The sequence below is a fragment of the Silurus meridionalis genome, chromosome 4, assembly GCF_014805685.1.
Source record: "Silurus meridionalis isolate SWU-2019-XX chromosome 4, ASM1480568v1, whole genome shotgun sequence".
NCBI lineage: Eukaryota > Metazoa > Chordata > Actinopteri > Siluriformes > Siluridae > Silurus > Silurus meridionalis.
Window position 1 is genome coordinate 36,286,960 of NC_060887.1, and position 9,345 is coordinate 36,296,304.

The 9,345-nt window shown below is 32.8% G+C and overlaps 1 long non-coding RNA gene across 2 annotated transcripts; it reads left to right on the plus strand.

The window, feature by feature from the left end:
• Positions 1–1,174: 1,174 nt before the first annotated feature.
• LOC124385098 lies at positions 1,175–3,242 on the plus strand. 2 transcript variants are annotated; one of them, XR_006925685.1, is made up of 3 exons: positions 1,175–1,351; positions 1,458–1,503; positions 1,889–3,242. It is a non-coding gene; the product is annotated as an uncharacterized LOC124385098 (long non-coding RNA). The 2 variants fall into 2 exon arrangements; XR_006925686.1 differs by having other exon boundaries at positions 1,175–1,336.
• The last annotated feature ends 6,103 nt before the right edge of the window (positions 3,243–9,345 follow it).

Consider the following 9,345-nt stretch of genomic DNA (forward strand, 5'->3'; position numbering starts at 1 on the left):
AGATGGTGTACCTAGGAATGAAAGGTTAGCGATTGGGGCAGATTTCAATGGCCATTTAGGTGAAGGGAACAGAGAAGATGAGGAGGTGATGGTAGGTACACTGTTAAAAAACAGTTAAATGTCTATTTTTTTATTGAAATTTACCTTTTTTTCAATTTACAACAAAAGGCCTGTTGTTTTACATATATTTTCTGTATTTTAACGTTCCGTCATTAAATATATCAAAAATTGATTTTATTTTCTGTTTTTTAAAAGATATTAGCTGTATTTTCACAGAGTAATTTGTATTTTTACATAGAATGATATCTAATATTTACAGATTATTCTTGTAATCATTGTGAGTGTTTTTATTACCATTGAAGACAGTTAATCATATAAAGGTTAAAGCGAAATTATTAATGTCAGATAATAATATTTTTACATACAGTAAAATTATGCATTGTTTCTTTTACTACTCTTTTAAGCTTGTCTTGCAGATAAATGCTCCTTTTAACAATTATTTGGCATTATATTATTTTCCCATAGGTCCTAACTACACATATCATTTATTAAGACATTATGTCTGTTTTTCACCCTAAATTATTATAAATTAAAATGTGGTATTTGCCCATGTCCCAGTAAACAAAAAGTTAATCATTTATTCAGTAACAATTCCTACAATCTCCAAAAATCTAATCAAGTATAATACAATATAATGTTTAAAAAATTACACAGTACTCAAAAAAACTTTTTTTATTAAAAATAAGGCATAAGGCATTGGTCCAGTATGAAATTTTAAACAGTAAAGAACTCAAAACAATTAGCTTCTTTACAAAAAATCATCAGATATATAAAAAAAATTATAAAATAAAATAAAAAGCAACCTACACTTAGTCAATAGTGTCAACCAACAAAACACTTTTTGGATTCCTTGCACGGGTTCTCCTGGTCTCCTACACCACCGCTGCTCATATCATCCTGCTAGTAGGTTCACAAACCACCATAAAAGAAAAATAAGAAGGATTCAGGTTAGGCTCCGCGCGTGCGCATACTGACACAAATTCAAAATTGCGGCCAATTAGCTCCGCCCACAACGGTTTGAATTAGTTTCAGGCTGTTCCTCTGGGAAATAATTAAGATAATAACGCGCTTGTGATGTTTAGTGAAAAAGCGCGTTATTATCTTAATTATTTCCCAGAAACATTTTCACAATCCAAAATGTAATGACAGTTTACTTATCCAGCCAAGTAAACTGTCATTACATATTGAATTGTTTGGATTGTGAAAATGTGCTAGAAGCTTAGACAGTTCTAGAAGGTAACAACCCTGTGTAATACAGTGAAGCAGCTAAGTCACAGTAAGTTATATAAATGTATGTGAACCTTTCCAGCTGATCTTTTGGATCATTGTCTCAGTGGAACATATGTATATAATGTGTGACTGCAATACAAAGTCATAAATATTGTTCTTGGTTTTAGGTCGTGTGGAAAAACTGGAGCTCTACAGCAGAAAAGCATGCCAAAGGTGTGTAGCACAAATCAACTTGTTGTTATTATTAATTGTAGTAGTAGTATAATCTTTATGCATGGGTCATGAGGGTGAGGGCTTAGAGTACGGCTGGGGATCGTTTTCAATACTACTTAGGCACTGACCCAATTGCTTTGAAATTTTGAACATTTTGGAATCAGTATTGAAGTCAAGGTAAAATAACTAATATTACATTCAATTTACATTACTTTTGTGGGTTAACTGGGACCATCAATACATGTAATATGGGTCTAGAATAAAAAAAAAAAAGTATATTGTTTTTCTTTATGTTAAAAAACAAACATTTTATCAATAAAACAATGCAGTAGACAATTGTATTCATTTAATGACTGAGTCCTGTTGGTTGTGCTTTCTCCCACAGAGCAACCTCCTGTACTAGTCTGCTTTCCAAAGAGGCCACTCAACTAAGACTGTCCTGCTCTGTGACTCCAGCAGCTTTTAAGTCATCTGTGCTTGTTTTGCTGGATTTGTTTGCGGTTTTTGAAACAGTTATCCACCTGAATGTCCGTGTCTTTGAGACCTCACTCCAGTTGTCCATGTCTTACCTCAGTTATGTCCTTCAGGGTTTGAATCGTATATCATCTATATAACCATTTATAACCATTCAGGTTCATAAAGGTAGTTATTATATATAATTTTAGACATGTTTTGACTTGTGGACCATATGGAAATGTCGTTAATGTCAAATATCTTAGTCAGGATGATCCCTCTTTTGTTAAAATTACACATTTTTGCAGGATCTGCTCAGAATTCCCAAACATTTGTGAGTCATGACAATGGGGTCTGTCATTTAGAAACATGAACATTTTCATATTTCTCTCTCTCTCTCTCTCTCTCTCTCTCTCTCGCATTTCAGCTGGATTGCCCGACAGTTGCTGCTCTCATCTTTGCCTCCTGGACAGAAATATCTTGCTGTATGTTGAATGATCATCAACTCAACCCTGCCAAGACAGAACTGCTCATGTTTTCAGCTGACCTAACTTTGGTGTTATTATTGATGCATATATAAATTGCACTGGCCCGATCCTGCAGATTTGCCCTGTACAACATTATGAAGATCAGACTCTTTCTTTTGGGCCATGCTACAGAACTCCCTGTCCAAGCTCTTGTTCTCTCCAAACTGGACTGTTGTATTGCTCTCTTAGCAGACTTTCCAGCATCTTCTACCAAGCCTCTGCAGCTAATCCAGCCTATGGCACTGAGACTGATCTTCAACAAGCTAAAGAGTGCAGGTCACTTTATTTTATTTTTTATATAAACTGCTGTGTCTACTGTGTCAGACTAACTTGGATTTGGTATGTTGCTTTGGATAAAATGTCATTTTAAATGTATGAAGGTGTAGAGCAATTGCCATTTAATGTAGATATTTTTGCATGCTCTTATTTTCTATAATTGGATTGTTCATTTAACTTGACATACAGTGCTTCTGTTCAATTATTAATACTGTGAATGTATAAGTACAGAATGTACAGTAGAGCTCATTGCTCCACTGTCCAAAAATGTTAAACTGTAATTTGTCTGTGTATTATGAATTGAGTATATTTTTATACAACATTTTTTGATTATTGTAATTAATGATATCTGTATTTATACAGTAAATGCATTTTAATTTACAGAGATTAAATATACAAATCGTTTTCAAATATGTGCTTTTTGGATTTATTTCATCGTTATTGTACATGAGGAAGACTATACTTTTACAGTAAATTAATGTAAATGGACAGATCAGTTTTATAAAATAACTAATTAAAACCTTAAATTTATGGCGATTAACGTGACAGTTGGTTGTTTTTCTGTTATTTGACAGAATTTATCTGTTTTTCTAAATTAAAAAAATTATTTATCAACAGTAATATCCTGTAATTTAAGTACTTTTGACCATAAAGTCTATTCTGTTTTTTTTACAGTTTTTTGCTAGTAATTTTGTAAAATGGTTATTTCTGTAATTTAACGGATTATCTCTGGAAGCCCTGCTGCCAGTCCTTTTACCGTTTTTTTAAAGATTTTTTTTTTTACAGTGTATGGCCTTAAGGAAAGGAATGTGAAAGGGCAGATAATGGTAGATTTTGCTAAAAGGATGGTAATGGTAGTGGTAAATACTTATTTTAAGAGAAAGGAGGAACAAAGGGTGAAATACAGTATAAGAGTGGAGGAAGGTGTACACAGGTGGACCACATTTTATGCAGGAGATGCAACCTGAAAGAGATTGGAGACTGTAAGGTGTTGGCAGGGGACAGTGTGAAAGAGTATGGAGATAGTTGATCCACTGTGGCGACCCCTAATGGGAGCGAAGAAGAAGAAGATGCTGTCTTCAATTCTATTGGTGAGCTTTTCAATCAAAGATTCTTTGTATATAGAGCTGATAATACTATTATGAATCAGTGTCTGGCCAACCTTGGTTACGCTTCTATTGATTCTGACCATGTACAGAAACTGGATGCCCCCTTCTCCCTTGAAGAAATAAAATTCTCAATTAAAGCTATGCATTTCAATAAAGCCCCAGGACCTGATGGGTTTCCTGTAGAATTTTACCAGAAATGTATTGATAAATTGTCAACTCTACTTCTGTTGATGTTTAACGAATCTTGTAAAAATGGTTTGCTTCCAACTAGCATAATGACCCATGAATCAATAGCTCTTCTTTTGAGCAGTTATAAAGATCCAACTTTATGTGGTTCTTATAGGCCCTTATCTTAGTTAAATGCTGATGTAAAAGTTCGGCAAAAACTATAGCTTTGCACTTGGAGGGGGTGCTGCCCAGTATTTTTTTTTCGAGGAACAAAACAGTTTTATCAAGGGAAGAAATCATAATTTTTTGGTTTGTTTGCTTGTTTTACTTTGTTCCTTTCTCATGTAAAATAAAAATAAGATTCTTTAATGTTCACCATTATGTGATTATGTGCACTCTCTAGAGTGATAGTTTCAAGGGAGGAAGATGTAATAACAAACTCATCAACAGCACAACAGGAGAGAGAAGACACAAAGAGGTGAAGTGAGATGGCATGGAACAGACTCTTTAAACCTTTTCAAGCATCATCACAGCTTAGCCTTTGGTTTATTCTCCATTACCCATAATGTCACATTTTTTTATCTTCAATCATACTTCATTTCTGGCTGCTTTTCATGCTTTACTATTCCCTAATATAATGTAAAATTATATAAATGGAAATGCTGATAAAAATTTATGTCACTGGAAACTGGGACTGTGCATTAATTTTAGAAAAAAAAAAAGATCACTCAGTGGCATTGCAATGCAATTTTCTTTAAAAGCAGAAATGCTTGAAATATTAAAGCGGTGTCCTCAGGAGAATGTCTTATGTACCTTAAACTGCTGGTAAAAACATAGAAAATCAATTACAGACACTTTTGTAATTTCTAGAATTAAATTTATTTAGTTAATACTTTTGGGAAAAAATTACACAGAACAGTCTTTGTCTAACAAGAAACAAAATATATAATAAAATGCATAGAAGGTATAGAAGGTAGACTATTATACAGAGGGCAATAGATTTATTAACATTTTTGCACCAATTATAGTTTATAGACATTTTGCCATTTGTACACAAATGAAAATAATTCTAATATCCCAGACCTTATTAAAAGCAGGTTAATTACATACTGGAAATGCTGCATAATGTACAAATATCAATACTGCATTAATATAAAATTCAGAAACTCCAACTCACTATTTATACCCATACTTATCGGAAAAAGCAGCTCAGAACTCTTTACTGCTTGCATACATTGAAACAAGATGTAAATTGTCCATGACTGTGATGAAACACTAAACTGCATTAAGTGCAACGTCATACACAGAAACAAGTGCAGGTTAATAAATACACAAAACGTGGGCTTTAAACTGTAAGTAATTTTGAGGGAAGCAGAAAAAGCAGTAGTGCTCTATGAAGTAGTATCTTAAATTTTATTTTATTTTATTTTACAGGTGTATTTTGGCTGTAGCTTAACTGTTTTAAATTATAAGGTGCTTGTAGAATAAAAAGTTACACTTTTTAATAATTTTTACTTAATTTCCTTTTATTTAAAATGTATTTTATATATTAAATTAATTTACTTATTTGCTTTTTTACCAAGTTACCAAAAGTAGTAGTTACTAAATCTGGCAGCTAAGTCAACTGTATCTTCATATTTTTTATGTTTGTTTTGCACAAACACTTTTGTTTACATTTTGTTACTTACAAGTACACTCCTGTACTCAGTTCTCTTTGCACACTGTACTGTATAATATACAGTAGGTTTATTGGCGGCGCTATTCTGTGTTTTGTCTGTCTTGCACTGTTTGAAACAGGTTGCACACGATGCACTTTATGTGGCGAGAACACTTACTAAATCAAATCAAATCAAATTTTATTTGTCACATACGCATACATACAGCGTACGACATGCAGTGAAATGCTTTATACGACGGTCCGGCATGAGGGAATAGAATGAGGAAAAGAAGGTAGATAAATAAAAATTAAAAACTATTTAAAATATATAAAGATATATGTGAAATATGTGTATATGTACACAAGGATGTGTGATTGTCCTTAAAGTGTCCGTGTGCAGTACTAGTCCTTAGCTCTGTGTTTTCTGTTATGTAGCTGTTATGTAGTGTTCTGGAGGAACATTGTTTCATTTCATGTCTACTGCGTCAGCTATAAATTGTTGAAATGACAATAAAATCTTCTTGACTTGACTTGACTTGATATTTACCACTGGTTTTCATCTGCTAATAAGTAAATATAAGTATATTTGCAGAAATATTTAGGAAAACTAAATGTTTTATCTTTGGCTGGTGAAAAAAACAATACATTAAGACATGTTACAATATGTCTCTGGTCTGATATTTCTGGTCTGATATTTGGTTCATATATATATATTTTTTTAATCTCTAGGACTCCTCCTTTCTGTCTTTTTGTCTCTGTGGTGATAAATTGGTTATATATCACGTATTCACTCATTTGTCTCCAGTGCAAATGTCTCCAGGTCGCTCTGATAAACAGATCAAAGTTCTGTGTTTTTTCATGGCTTGGTGACTAATTTTAGACAATATCTATAAAGACAGTGTAAGTAAAATATGTATATAAAAGTATTTGTATGCCATAATATTTCTGTGTAAATAGCTATAGTAGTATGTGTGATAAGCCACTTTCTCAACACTTTACCTGTATACTAACATTGTTGCATGCTTTTTCCTTTCGTGTGTCTTGGCTTGGAATTCTCTTGTTTATCTTCAGGGCTGAAATTTAGGAGTGGTTGACACATGCTGTCAATTCATATTTTCTTTGGAGGTCACTCTTCTTCTCCCACAATGTCTTTATTGGAGTGTTAGGATTATAAGCAAGGAAGAAGACACTTGCAGTCATCCAGTACTAAGAAAACAAAATTAAATTAGTGACAAACCTGAAGTTGATATGTTCACTATGAATACAAAATTTAACACCAAAGCGAATGTATCCGTGATCACAATTTTCTATTTATTAATAAACTTGTCATCATACTTTTTATCTATTTAAAGCATCTGAAAAACAAGTCCTTCCTGTTTTCACTTGAACATGACCTTTATCTTTGATTCTTCTTTGAAAGCACTGACAACAGAAAATCTTTAACTCAGCATAGTAGTCACTTTAATCTTAAAAAAAAGCTAGCATAGAACATTATATTTGTGAATGCACTACTGTCAAAACCATGACATTAATCAAAACCTTCTGACCCTTCAGAATTGAGAATTCAACATTTATGGCATTTGGCAGGTGCAATTAACCAGAGTGACTTTCTATTTCATACAACTGAGCATCTACAGGGTGAAGGCCCTTGGTCAGGGGGCCAAGAGTGGCAGCTTTGTGTGTCTGGGATTTTCATTTGCAACCTTTGGCTCCAAGGTCCAATACTTTAACCAGTAAGTTACCACCTCCCCTTCAGCAATATGGTATATTTATGCATACAGCAAATGCTTTTTGTTATTTTCCCAAATAGATCAGTTCCACATTTTCCATGGTTAAAAACTATTATTTATATATATATATATATATATATATATATATATATATATATATATATATATTTATTTTTTTTTTTTTAAGACTTATAGTGTTTATTTTTTATCTAAGGCTAAATAAGAGATCTAAACTGATATGTTTGGCCTTCCTTGCTTAGTAGTTCTACAGCAGTAATAACATTTCTTATCTTTTACTGTTTTTACATCTTTAAACAGATCTGATTCAAAGACCTTGATGCTGCTGCACTGAGTTCATCTGCTTGAACATATTTATTTCTGGCCCTACAAGACTGCATCGCTCACTTGAAACTCTAAAGACTGTTTGTATTTTGCACTAATCTCTCATTCGTCTCTGGCACAGTGGGGACTGTGCGGTACTGATAAATATGTCCCCAGTGAGTTTAAAAATAGCAACCTAATCCATGCATCATGTGTTACTGTCAATGCAGGAAAGCTAACATGTATGTAACATTTCCTGTGTGTGACCTGATTTGAGCCACAATTTAGCTGTAGCTGTTATATGATTAAATGTTATGATGTTTGCATGCTCTGAGAGCGACACTGACGAGTGCTATATAAGCTTTTCTCCTCTCTGGGTATTCAGAACAATTGTTAATATTCTCTCTAATCACTCAGTGTCACTTGCATGGTGTGTGTGTGTGTGTGTGTGTGTGTGTGTGTGTGTGTGTGTGTGTGTGTGTGTGCGTGTTAACTATCCTTTTGACTGTCTTACTCTGTTTTTCTCGTTATCTCTTTATCTCAATATGCATTTAATATAGGGTTATGTAAGATGTCATATTGTTTATGAACTTTTTCCTTTAATACAGGGTTTTTCAAAAAGAATACAAATATTTCATTACACAATATTTTAATAAGGAAAAGTAAAACATAACTAAAGCCAAGTCACAAGTAATATATTCAAAATCAACTTAGATAACTCCTCTTTCAAATTATCACTGACTCATTCTATGACGATGCTTGAAAACTGAAGCAATGCGTTAAAATATCGGTTGATTCTTTCTGAAGAACCTAGTATAATGAGTTGAATGTTAAACCTAGAAGTTTTTGGCTCTTCTGATCACAGAAATGTGTCCAGCTCAGTGTTTCTTTGGTTTTTATGTTACAAAAATTTCAGGCAGATCTCACTATTGGTCAGATGTATTTCTCCAGTGTTATGATTTATATGATAACGTATGAAGATGAAATTGTCATAATGGCGGAAACTATAAACACAGCAAACCATTATACCTTTTTAAAAAGCTTCAGCATCTATTGTACTGTGGTATGTGGTGTGCATGCTCTATGTACCTATTTGATTTCCCCTTTCTCCCCGCCAGCTCAGTCACAGTACAGTGTTCCTTTTCTTCTCAGATCAGATTTAGATTTAATATTTATTAACTTATAATTTATTTAGATTAAAGAGATACAAGATTTTATCTGTCCCAAATAGTAATATACAGAATACAACTTGCAGTGTATTGTAAATCTGATCAGCTGCTCAGAGAATTGTGCATTGAATAAACGGAACAATTAATATAAAATAAGATAAAATATATTAGATAAAGATAAAGTGGAAATTAAGTATAGAACAAATATATTTAAATCTACAAAAGGGTAGAACAAATTGTATGGAATGAAATTAAGTAAAAAAACAAAAACAAATTATAAACCTAGAGATTAGCGACTAACTAGAGATAGCACTGATCTGATACAGCAAAAATCGGTGGGGAATACATATTCAATATCAGAGCCTGTGAAAAATAGAATTAAAAAAAAATTTTTTTTTTTTAAACTGGAAATAGTTACTTATATTGTTGTAT